Below are 13,128 nucleotides of genomic sequence, written 5' to 3' on the forward strand. Positions count from 1 at the left end.
CTATCTATAAAGTCTCTTGCAAGCACAAACTTTACATTAATGAACATATCCTTTAATACGTAAGCATTTTAACTACCTTCTTTCTAAGTTCAGGCTTTTTAAATTTTCAACTATTTGCCTTTCCTAATTCTGGCGAGATTGGGGGTATTTCATTAAGAAAGGTAGTCTTTTTCCCCAATTAAGGCAATCAAAAAGGAAAATTCCAATTGAAAACAAACTTTCTGAGAAATATCCACCTTCTTGATGAGACAAAATATGACTGACCTGCTACTTACCTTCCTTTTTTGTTGTCAATGAAACCCTGGGTCAACAGGAAATACATTTTTTAGCTGGTAGGTCTTACTGGTTTACACTGGTAGGACTCAGTGTATAAACTGAATCATCTGTTCTGGGTATTAACATTGATATTTAATACATAAGCATCCAAATGCAAAAGGATTAAACTGAAACAAAATATTTATAGCATTTAATAGGTAACTCTTAACTCTCTGGGCAAAACAGAATTACTGCAGGTTATTCCAAGTTACAAACTCCCCAAAAGCTCAGAAGACGCTCATTACCTTTACAGAATATTAATGAACACAAAACCTCTAGGAACTATTTTTAGCACAGTGGAGAGACCACAGGCACACCCCACTAACGCACGCAGATTTTCCCTTCGGCTTCTCAGCCTTGAGAGCACTGAGTGTGACGGCACCGAGAAGGGTCTCTCACTCCACCTGGGGAATCTATCAGACAATCGTATCACAAACCTCAGAAGTGACATTTTGCTCCTCCATGTGGCCTAGAGCCATCTCACACCTGCTAGTGAAAAAAACAGGATGGCTGTAAATAACATTTTTCAAGAGAAAATTAGAAATCGACTCCAAAGCAACTGTAAACACCCATCTACCACAATTAACTTTACTGCCAACTGATACACAGGTCTCGGGCGCATCAATACTGTAACAAAAATCAAGTAAAAGAAGAAGAAAAATGGGTTATTATACTGAAGTCTCTCTAGACACTATTCTTATAATTAATCCCATTGGAGAATTCCATTTTTAATTAATATCTTCAAAGACTTAAGACATAGAATAAAAAATAAGAAGTGCCTTATTAAATATCTACTTCTATATACACTTTTCATTCATGCATGCATTCATTTTCAGTTCTAGGAAAGCAGGAATTTTTGTGTTTTGTTCATAGCTGTGTCCCTAGCTCCTAGAGTAGTGCCTGGCATGGAGTAAGACCTCCATAAATATTTGCTGAAGAAATTCATTCATCAACTATGCATTGACTATTTACCAGGTACCAGGCCATGTGATAGAGCCCAGAGATATAAAGATTTGCTCACAATCTATAAAGAACACTCCTCTCAGTTCTGAATTCATGTATCTAAAGGTTTCCTTGAAATATCTAATAGGTTTCTCAAACCTGACATGGACAGACCAGAACTTTCTTTCCCACAATTGCCTTCTCTTCCCTTTACCCTAAGTTATTCCTACCCTTGTGCTTCCAGTCTTGGTTCATGATACCACCATCCATTCCGTTGTTCAAGCCATAATAACGCAGTCAACTTCTCTTCTACATTCAGTCCCTTCATCTCTCCACCATCAATCAGTCACTGTCATCTCTCCCGGAGGCACAGACCCCACTGGTCTCCCTGCTGCCACTCTTGCCATGACCACAATCCATCCAGACTAATCCCTTTCAAACATGAGCCAAATCAGTTTACCATCTAACTTAATATTCCTTCCATTCTACTGAGGCCCACTAACTCCCTACCATGAGCCATCTGCCCTAAGGGGCTCTGCCTCCAACTTACCTTCCCCATTTTGCACCATGCCCCACTTCCCTCCTGCCCACTGAGCTCCTGAGGCAATCCTGTGGTTTCTTAACATCTCCAAATGTGTCCTCACTTGTACATGCCCTTCCCTCACTGGAATGTTCTTCCCGAGAATTATGGACTGTTTCTCAAAATTCAGATTTTCTCAGAATTCAAAATTCAAATGTCACCTTCTGAGAGAAGTTTTCCATGACCATCTGCCCAAATTTCTGATTCTAAATTACCACTGATGTTATTTAGTCATGGGTAAACAACTAAGAGATCTCCAAATACAGCCAAACCCAAACCTCTCCATCCATTTCTTGCATCCCCAAGAGGTAGAAAAATTCCTCCACCAGCATCTAACTGACCCCCTCCTCACTTTCTGATCAGCTACTTTTCCCAACAACCAAATGAGCCAGACAACTGCACCATGACCACCAACCCCCCCCGCCCCGCCCCATGGGTCAGCCTCACTTTCACTCTTCTGCTCCAAGATGGAATCAGTTTGGGGATGTGAGTCTGTGGGTCATGCTGGGTGTGTTCCTCCTGGTTCTGTCACATCACTGGGGAGAACTCTTTCCAAATAAAGACACGAAGCTCAACAATCCCACTCCTATGTACATATCCACAGAAATGCATGCACGTGGACATCAGGAGACAGATGAGACTATTCCTATCAGCTTCATTTATAATATCCAAAAACTGGAAACTACCCAAAATGATCGTCAAAAGTAAAATAGATTAATAAATTTTGGCATATTCATACAATAGAATTCGTATAGAAATGAATGCCATGCATAACAATATGGATGAAATTATTTTACAAATAAATGTTGAACAAAAGAAACTAAACTCACAAAATACATTTCTACATGGTTCCATACATAAAAGGGTCAGAAATGGGTAAAACTCAACTCTAGTTAGTATACTCAACTCTAGTTAGTATAGTTAGAATAATACAGAAGTGGTAGAAACTTAAGAAAATGTAAGGAAGCAATTACCATACAGACTAGAAAAGTGTTCATCTTAGGAATGGAAAAAGGGGGTAGGGATTGGAATGGGTAATGGGATGTCTCTGGGGAATACTGACACTTTATTTCTTGACTTGGGTGATGGTTACACAAGTATTCATTTTATAATTCAATAACCTGCATGTTTATATTTTATGGGTGTTTCTTTACCTACATTATATTGGGGGGAGTAACAAATCAAGGCAGTTCTTGCTAGGTGCAAAAGAACTGTGCTAGCACTTATTGTCACTGATGTGAATAAATTCCAATCTATTAAGCACTATTATAAGGTTTTCTGTATGTATGGCCAAAAACAATCTTAGCTGATAGAGCCATTCGAAGGGTGGGTAGAAGAAGAGGGGCAATGTAGGAAACAAATAAACAAAAAAGTGTTGTCAGAATTAATCAAAGAACCGGGAAAGCAGATTAGATAGGAAGGTCAACTTGAAACCAGGACTCCCACCAAGTGGTCAGACAGGATGAGAATATAAAAAGAGGCCATTTCACTTGGCCATTAGATGGTTAGTTCCAAAAATAGTGAAAAGAAGAAAACTAGATTAATGTATGTTCATATTCTACCTAGAGACATAGTATATCTAAGCTTTTTTGACTTATGAAAAATGGAGCTAGGAGAAGGAAAGGAAGGAAGGAAGGAAGCAAGGAGGAAGGGAGGGAAGGAGGGAAGTCTGGAGGGAAAAATTCAATACAATTAGAATTACAATAGCTGTAAGCAGAAGAAGCAGTGGACATATATACACGACAGTCAGGGAAGACGTCTCAGCAGAAGTTGTTTATCTGACACCTGATGACAGCAGAATTTGCCAGAAGAGAATGAGAGGGAGTGCTCCAGGGCCAGATCAGGAGCGACCATGGGAAGTATGTGAAGCATGTGTGAATCACTTTAAACATCTCTCTCAAGATATCCTTCCATCAGTTACTCGTACTTAACAGGTAACCCACCATTTTGAGTTACGCCAACTTGATTTGTCTGACAATTTGAAACACTGACGACAATCCAGTAGTCACTAGCTGGATTTTCTAGCGACTTCCTAAGTCCTAAATAATACCAGTGTTACTAGAATAACATCCGTTACTATTATATCAAGTAGCGTCAGTTACTGAGGTGTAGCAGTGAACATAGGGAACAGCAAACTCTGACATCATTCTAGTCATTTGTTAGGGTGTGTGTGTTCCGCTTCATCTGTAACACAGACTCAGACCACAGCGGGCTTCTGCGGCAGCCCCCACACACTCACTGTGCATCATTTAATGCTAAGGGAAGCACCTGAAATGACTTAACTGGAAGAGTAAAACTCTTTGCTTGTCTCTAATATAGAACTGGAAAATGACAAGAGTGGGGGGGGGGGGGAGTTCCTTTATCCATCTTGCGGTTTCCTCTTCCTGCTTAAAAATTGTTAGAGATTAGCACAATGTGAAAGCAATACTTGGTACTTTGAATTCTCAGCCATTTATTTCCTGGTAATAAGTAAAGGAGGTGGGGATAAGGGAGAATCTGACCAAGACTTTTGTTTTTTTTAATCACCCTTAACCTAGGGGCATCTGGGTAGCTCAGTCAGTTAAGCATCCAACTCTTGATTTCAGCTCAGGTCATGATCTTGAGGTTCATGAGTTCAAGCCCGGCATTGGGCTCTGTGCTGACAGTGAAGAGCCTGCTTGGGATTCTCTCTCTCTCTCCCTCTCTCTCTCTCTCTCTCTCTGCTTTTCTCTTGCTCTCTCTCTCTCTCTCTCTCTCTCAAAATAAATAAACTTAAAAAAAAAATCACCCTGTAATCTAGTATAAAAGACTTTAAAGGGCCTTACTCATATTACCATCACTACACTATTCACAACAGCTAGGAGTTCCCATCTAAATCGTTATGCCCAGCTAGAAAAAAAAAAAACTTTGTTTTCTACTGCATTTCACAAGACATATGCAGTTACTAAAGCTTTTATGAACTTTGCATAGAAGAGATCCTCAAATATTCATTAAATGAGTTAACCAGTGAATACATTAAATACAATTTAATCTAAAATCAGCATCCAAATAACTGATGCTGGGGAGATGACTGACATAAAATCAGTTGTCATCACAATGAAACTATTTAGATGGTAAGTGACTAGACACTAGGTGTGATGCAATATCCTTCCTCTTTCCTTTTCCTCACATTCTTAGCCTCTGATCATTTCTCTTCTCTCGTTCTTCCATCCCACATTTCCCTAATCACCAGTCCCCAAAATTTTCACCAAAGTTTCCAGAGAAGCAAAGGCACCCCATTTTCTTTATACTGGTGATACTTATACCTTCACTCTGATTATTTACACCTTCAGTCCACTGAGTCTGTTCAGCTATTCATTCACTGCTTAATTTACTGAACAACCAGTTACTGAGCTCAGGTGTCAGACACTATGCTTAGTCTAGAGCCAAAAAAAGTCAAGAAAATACTTGATCCCATCTTCAGGCTGCTTAGAGCCTTTGCAGGAATAGAAATGAGTAAACAGCCAATTCCAATACAAAGAGACATATATTTGGGGATCTGGGGACACATGGCCTAACATTAGAACTTAACAATCCAGTTGAAGAGAAAGGACATTTGAAATTTAAAGGAAGTTCATGTTGGTTATATGTTCAAGAAAACCACTTAATGTAAGTGGTTGGAAGACTACTGGCAAGAGAAAGGAAGGTCTAAGATGGACTATGAACGAGAGCAAGGGTTAGCCAGGTGGAAAGGTAGGGAATAGGTAAGGACATGGTTCAAAAGTAGAAGTAACTATGTGTGGGAAGGCCCTGAGCTCATGGATTAAAATTCAGAGGACATCTTTCTGGATAGGACTCCTGCTTTATACACATCAGGCAAACTGACCACTTTACTAAGCAGTTGCATGGTGCTTTTCTGTCTCCTCACCAGAGGCCACATGGGAATATCCTTCCCATCTTGCCCTTTGTCCTATACTTCCTTCAAGGCACAACTTGGCCATTCATCATGTCTTGCCTTAAAATCTGACATTTATGTCGGCTCCTTTCATCTTTCAAATAGTTATTTCATGTGTCCTTTGACAATGCTTGTGATATCTATACTGTTTCAAATGTCCCTTCTCAACTAGATTGTAAGTAATTGCTTAAGAAGAGCATCCAGTTATCTGTATCTATCTTTCTAGCACAGTACTTTACCAGAGCAAATGCTTGCTGATTATTATTTAGTTACATGGTTTAAGTAAGCAAAAAAAGAACAAAATTACCACCCAAACTACCCAGTCATCGAGGTTCCTGACTCTTCAAGGGAGAAATGGAAAATGCTAGATTTTGTCGGTATCACTTCCAGTGGATCTATGTAGATACCTACTCTTATGAGAAATTACCCAGGTGTTTCTGTTCTATAAACATGATCCATTTGGACTTAGGGGTTCATATAGTCAGGTCCGTATGATATCAAAACCATTTTTACATCAAGAATCATCGAGGCTTTGGGGCGCCTGGGTGGCTCAGTCGGTTAAGCGTCCGACTTCGGCTCAGGTCATGATCTCGCGGTCCGTGAGTTTGAGCCCCGTGTCGGGCTCTGTGCTGACAGCTCAGAGCCTGGAGCTGGTTTCAGATTCTGTGTGTGTCTCTCTCTCTGCCCCTCCCCTATTCATGATCTGTCTCTCTCTGTCTCAAAAATTAAAAAAAAAAAAACGGGGGCACCTGGGTGGCTCAGTCGGTTAAGCGTCCGACTTCAGCTCAGGTCACGATCTCGCGGTCCGTGAGTTCGAGCCCCGCGTCGGGCTCTGGGCTGATGGCTCAGAGCCTGGAGCCTGCTTCCGATTCTGTGTCTCCCTCTCTCTGCACCTCTCCCGTTCATGCTCTGTCTCTCTCTGTCTCAAAAATAAAATAAACGTTAAAAAAAAATTTTTTTTAATAAAAAAATAATAATAAATAAAACGTTAAAAAAAAAAAAGAATCATTGAGGCTTTGGGTCAGATATTCATTTTCTTTGCCGAGATGCTGCTGACACCCAAATCTCCAGGACCTCTGAAATTTCCACAGAGAAAAGAAGGAGTCTCTTCAATTACCACTCGAAAAGAGAAACATACTTGAGGCCTGTGGCAGTAAATTTCCAGAAGATTGGTGGCCAGAACTTGGAAGCAAAATTTCTAGTCATAATAAAAAGCTACATCTAGCTGACTCCCTTAAATAAGATTTTTGAAACCAAAAAGAAAACAACCCTCCCCCCACCACCCCTCCCAAAAATCAAGTTTGAACTTTGAGGCAGACTATTTTTCCTAGAGACAACATCAGAGGACTCTGCACATGTATTCAGTTCATTGGTTTACAAAGTTGTGGATACATATAGTACAAAACAGGCTCCAGTTCCCTGTGTGAGATGCCCAGTAGTGAAAACATCCTCTCCAAGGCTCATAGGTGTCTCTTCATTAAATGGAAAATTCCACTAAAAGTCACAAGGATACTATCATATCAGCCTACGAGTACAGATGAAGGTGATGAGCCACAAATGCATTTCCACATCTGGGGACTATGTAGCAGGGACAAGGTGCTGCAGGGAGTAATGAGCATTTGCCTGATATAACCAGGCACATATTTTGCTATTTAGGACTTAAAACAGACTTAGGTATAGTGGAAGCATAGGCTGTCATGCACTATTCACTAATATCAATACACTGCTTCTGAGAGTTTAAAATTTTTTTATTAACTCAACAAACATTTAGTAAATGCCTACTATGCACGAGCACTGAGCTGGGGCAGAAGTGATTAAACTCCCCTTGCCATCCAGAACTAACAATCAAGTGGTGGAGATAAACGCATAGAACAGATAATTTTGCTAAAGTGTGATGAGTGCTATAATAAAAGTGAGAGGAGAAAACAGTGGGTTCAAGAGAAGCACCGAAGACTATTAATCATTCTGGCAAATGTTAGACAGCTAGAAGGGACAGCAGCAGTGCTAGCAGCAAAGTAAGTGAGGTCACGGCAACCATTCTTTAATTGCTTGCTTGAAAAACACATTTTAGAACTACTTATTTTTCATTAAGGAAATGTAGTAATTGATTCATCAATTGGTCATAACACCCAAAATTTTAAAAAGGGAGAGAGACAAGCGCAAGCTTCACCATTTCCAGGAAGCCCACCTACCTCTCCGAGAAAAGCCTCATTTTGAATGTAAAAGGTTCAAACTTACTGAAACTATCTCAGAAAATCTCATGAGTCCCCTGGTTGCCTTTGATCACAAAATCAAGAGAAGACCAAATGAATTCCAAAATGTGTCCGGTCTAGGACACAGCTAGAGTTCTCTGAACTCCCAAGGCCCTCAAAGTTTTCCTTCTCACCCACCTTTCCAGGCCAGAGTTATCCAAACAATTTCCCATTCTTACCCTCCAGCCAGCCAGTCAACATTCCCCTAACAGTCTGTAACTCATGAGTCAACTAACTTTTTTCTTTTAATTTTTTGTAACATTTATTTATTTTTGAGAGACAGAACATGAGCAGGGGAGGGGCAGAGAGAGAGGCAAGCACAGAATCCGAAGGAGGCTCAGGCTCTGAACTGTCAGCATAGAGCCCAATTCGGGGCTCAAAGTCACAAACGGTGAGATCACGACCTGGGCTGAAGTCTGACGCTTAACCGACCGAGCCCCCAGGCGCCCCACGAGTCAACTAACTTTTATATAGTGTCTTGAACATAAGAGCTCATTTGTAACTGTGAATGGATGAGTTTTTCTACTTTTCTTTATTTTATCAAGTTGTTCCTTCTATGCCAGATGTTGTTTCCAGGTCTCCCTTTTCTTCCTCTCTCACCACAAATCTCCACCCACCCTTCTCATCGTATCTATCAGTTAAAGTAATATTTGAAGGAAGATGGTGTAGAAGGAAGAACAGGGATTCTGGAAATCAACATCTCTGACTCAAACCCTGACAATATCACCTTATCAAGTCACTTAGTATCTATGACCTCCGATTTCTCCTGTAAAATGAGAATAATCCCACCTAATAGGTAGTATTCCTGTGAGAGAAAACCAAGATGTGTATAAAGTTCCTAGTGTGCTTTGGTAACAAGCACCCAGTTAGTACACACTAAATGCTAGTTTCTTTCCTTTCCTAAGACTTGACTGAAATGCCTGCGGAGAAACCTCTCAGCTTACCCACCTAGGGTCCATCTGTAATAATGGCATGGCAGTGCTTCTCCAGTCTCTGAAAGCCTCTAGGGGAAGAAAATCTGCAACTAAGAAACTTAGATTTTATGGGGAAAACAGGATTAGGAAGCTGAGGGCATCATTACACCTGAACTGTTTTAAATTCAGTAAAATGAATCCATGACAAAATTTGCTAAATAAAAACAGTATTGATGACATTCAGGCCTCTTAAAAGAGGAATTATGACTACCGTGGTAGTATTTTCCATTTAGCACTCCATGCTCATTAGGAAACTTCTGAAGAGTTTCCTGCCCTGTAATTTATAAAGCTGCTTATAAATTCATCTGGCTTTGAGGCAAATAATCCACATACTGCCAGAAGGTGTGTTTTATCTGCTTCCAAGTGTTCGATGCCTATCTGATCTCATGGCTCAGGGCTGCTGACTCCTGAGTCTCAAGTTCCAACATGGTCCCTCAAACAAGGAAGCACTCAGTTGCTTGAGAAGAAAAGCACTTTAGGTAAGCTCTAATAAACCACTGCGTATTGCCAACTAGGCATTCTACAATCCCGCTCCCCGGGACTCAGGTCCCTGTGGCTTTTCTGGGTCCATGAGAACCTCATGTGCAAAGGCTTCTGAAGACCCCAAACCCAAGGCTGCATTTCCATAGTCTGAAACAGACCTTTCGTCAGCCTCCTCTACCAGCCTCCTCAGGCTTCACAAGCAAGAAGGCTAGTCCTATTCTGCCTTCTTCTGAACTCTCTTCCCTAACACCCTTTTCTGTGGTGAACACTTGACTCTTCCCTGTTCAGTTCCTATACTCTTGGCTTCCTCAATTCCTTGCTCAAACTGAAACCTCAGGCCACATGGCATCTATTGGTCTCTTATAAGGTGTGTGTTCAGGTGAAATAAATCCTTTTGAAACCACTGCCTGGTTCCTTCCTCTCCCTCTCCTTCTCCTCCTTCTCCCTCCCCTCCTCTGCTTCCTCTTCTGCCTCCTTATTCTTCTTTATGCTTTCTGATGTCAAATAAATGTTGCTTGATCAGAGCCCCAAGGTGTCACCACAATTGAGTCGATTCCTGGATGTAAATCTCCCTACCTTATCAAATCTCTAGCTGAGAGAATGCCCTCTCTCTGAGGTCACCAATAAAGATATGATACAGAAAACAAAACAAAACATTATTCTGGTTCAGACTGCAAACAACTCTGTACAGTACTCTCTTTCTGAGAGGAAAAAACAAAAAGTTATTTTGTAAAAGACATCTGCAGCTGCAAAACACAGTCCTTCCTGCCTTTTACTAAACTTTAATAGATCACTCACAAACAGGTCATGCCCTTGTGGGTAGAAAGTTCTATAGGTTTTTTAGAATATCTTTAATGAACATGAAGACTAACTTTCAGTGTCAAGATGTACCCGGTACTTCTGCCACGATTCTATGACTCACTGAAGAAGCCACGTTTACTCTAATCATTCGCCAAACAATTACTGACCTCTGGAAACCCGGTGAGCAAGGTAGACAGTATTTCTCCTCTCAAGGTGCTTACTGCCAGCGTGGGACACAGGCAATTAAGCAAACACCTGTCTACAGATGATGATGATCACACAGGATGATGTGTGAGAGAGAGTGAAGTGAGTACAGGGGAAATTAATTTAGATGGAGTTATCAAAGAAGGCGTCTCTGAGGAGGCAACATTTAGTGGAGAGCTGAAGCAAGCATGCACATTCCAGGAAGAGGAAATAAAAATGCAACGTCTTCAGGTGGGCACAAAACCAAGGAGCCCCTTCCCTTGGACAGCTCGCCATTGTGTTTACCTCTTCGTGACTTTATAAACTTTATACATCCTGTCAACCTTAATCGTTGTGAACTAAAGAATGTACATCACATCTATAAAGGAGTTTCTCCCCCTCTTATCTCTGCAGTTGCCAAATTCCCAGGACCACTGTGTCTTGCTTCTGTCTGCAATACTCTTGTCAGGCCAGCTGCCCAGCAACACCTGTTAATGATTAGCACCAACAGACCACGGAAAACAGATTTTGCAAGTCAGTCAGCCATAAAGTCCTTCCTAAATAAGGCTGCGGGAGATTTAGTCCAGCTCCTGGGGAGCTGGGCCGTTCATTCCTGCATAACCACCACCACCGTGCCCAGTCCCTCACCCCATCTCACCATGTCCCCAGGAGTCTGACAGCTGGGTCAAGCGATGACCTTTTTCAACCTACGGGAAGCCAGTAGTTAACTGAGGAATGTCTTTCTCATCACTTTGTGTTGAAATACCACCAAGACCTCAGGCTTGTAACTCATACCAGATAAGTCATTTAGTAAAAAAATTCTAAGACTTAACTTGATAAAGAGATAATTTACAAAAAGCTTCATGAGGCATTCCTGGTGAGCCTATATCCTAGGCTTTACTAGACATTCCTTATGAGCATGTGTCCTAGGTTTAAAAAGCACTGCAACGTTTAAAATAGACCATTTTCCATGTTAGTGATAATTACATCACACTGGGAATGGATATACTTTCTTTGCATTCAATCTATTTATTATTCACATAGATGAATTCATGAGGCCCGAGTTGCACCACTGTCTTTTCCCCAAAAACCAGTTAAGTCTCTAAGGCCTTGGGAAGCTGTATCACCCTTGCTAACATTAGGGAGTGATCTTCTCCCTCCCTCACATCTTCACCCCCTGGTCTCCACACCTCTGGAGAATGGTATGGTCTCTTCTACTTGTATGTTTACAGGAAGCCATCTTACTGAAGATTTTTTTAAGACTCCAAAAGTTTGTGTTTTCTTAAATTAATTTAATTTGCTTGTTTCTGTCCTATAGGTTATTTTCTTTTTTCTTTTTTTTAAATTTTTATTTATTTTTGAGACAGATTGAGAGAGAGACATAGAGTGTGAGTGGAAGAGGGGCAGACACACACACACACACACACACACACACACACACACACACACACAGAATTTGAAGCAGGCTCCAGGTTCTGAGATGTCAGCACAGAGCCCCATGCAGGGCTCGAACTCACAAACAGTGAGATCATGACCCAAGCCGAAGTCGGACGCTTAACTGACTGAGCCATCCAGGTGCCCCAGTTTAGGTTGTTTTCAATCCTAGAAATACACTTCTATAATGATACATTTGAGAGTGGCACACACAGTCAGGAGACCTAAATTCCAGTCCTGTGTTTATTTATTCATTAAAAAAAATGCTTTTTAAATTCCTATTATGTACCAGACTCTGCATCACTGGTGGGCTTTTCACTTTGGACAATTAACTAACTTGCTCTATGCCCCAGTTTTCCTATTTGCACATATCTCTAAAGAGCACACTGTACCAGATAATCTCTACCCCTTTGCAGTTCTAAATGTGTTTGCTTCTAAGTCCAATTCTAACCTCCATTTTGTTTCTCATTCACACTTATTTCTAAGTAAACTGACTTTGGGAAATATCTCATTAAAATAAAGGTTAGTACTGGTTAGATATCCTAAACCATTAATATAATTTCATTGAGAGAGAAAAATATATACTGTAATCAGTATTTCTGGACTTTAGATGATTATTTGCAAGAAAAATCAATGAAGAAATTATACTATATATACTCAGAAACAAGAGTCAGAAAAGAATAATATGTTACAAAATAGCTTGGAACCAATTTCCTCAAGAGGAAAAACCGGGCACCTGGGTAGCTCAGATGGTCAAGCATCCAACTCTTGGTTTCAAGTTCATGAGATCAAGCCCCACGTCGGGCTCTACAGTGACATCACAGAACCTGCTTGGGATTCTCTCTCTGCCCTTTCCCCCACCCTCCCACTCTCTCTATTTAATGTAAATAGACATTAAAAAAATAAAAAAGAAAAACCAAGTATAAAACCAAGCACTGAAAATATAAATAAAAAATGTAAAACCTAAAGCTGGCCAGATAATGTAAAAAAAAGGTATACATATATATTGCTGGTAATACTGTATATTCTTTCTAAAGAATAAGTTCATAATATGTAACAAGGATCATAAAGCTGGTTGTGGAAATTAATCACAGAAATAGTCCTGGGTTCACCCATGTAACTTTCTTTGACCAATGAACTTGCTCTTTCCAGTCGTGCCCCTTTGCCATAACCATGAGAACATGCCTAGGTTAGCCTGATGGGTGGATGTACAAGATGCATGGAGGAAAGCCAAAACTTTCCAGCTGGGAC

This window comes from Panthera onca, chromosome F1, assembly GCF_046562875.1.
Source record: "Panthera onca isolate mPanOnc1 chromosome F1, mPanOnc1 haplotype 2, whole genome shotgun sequence".
NCBI classification, from domain to species: Eukaryota; Metazoa; Chordata; class Mammalia; order Carnivora; family Felidae; genus Panthera; species Panthera onca.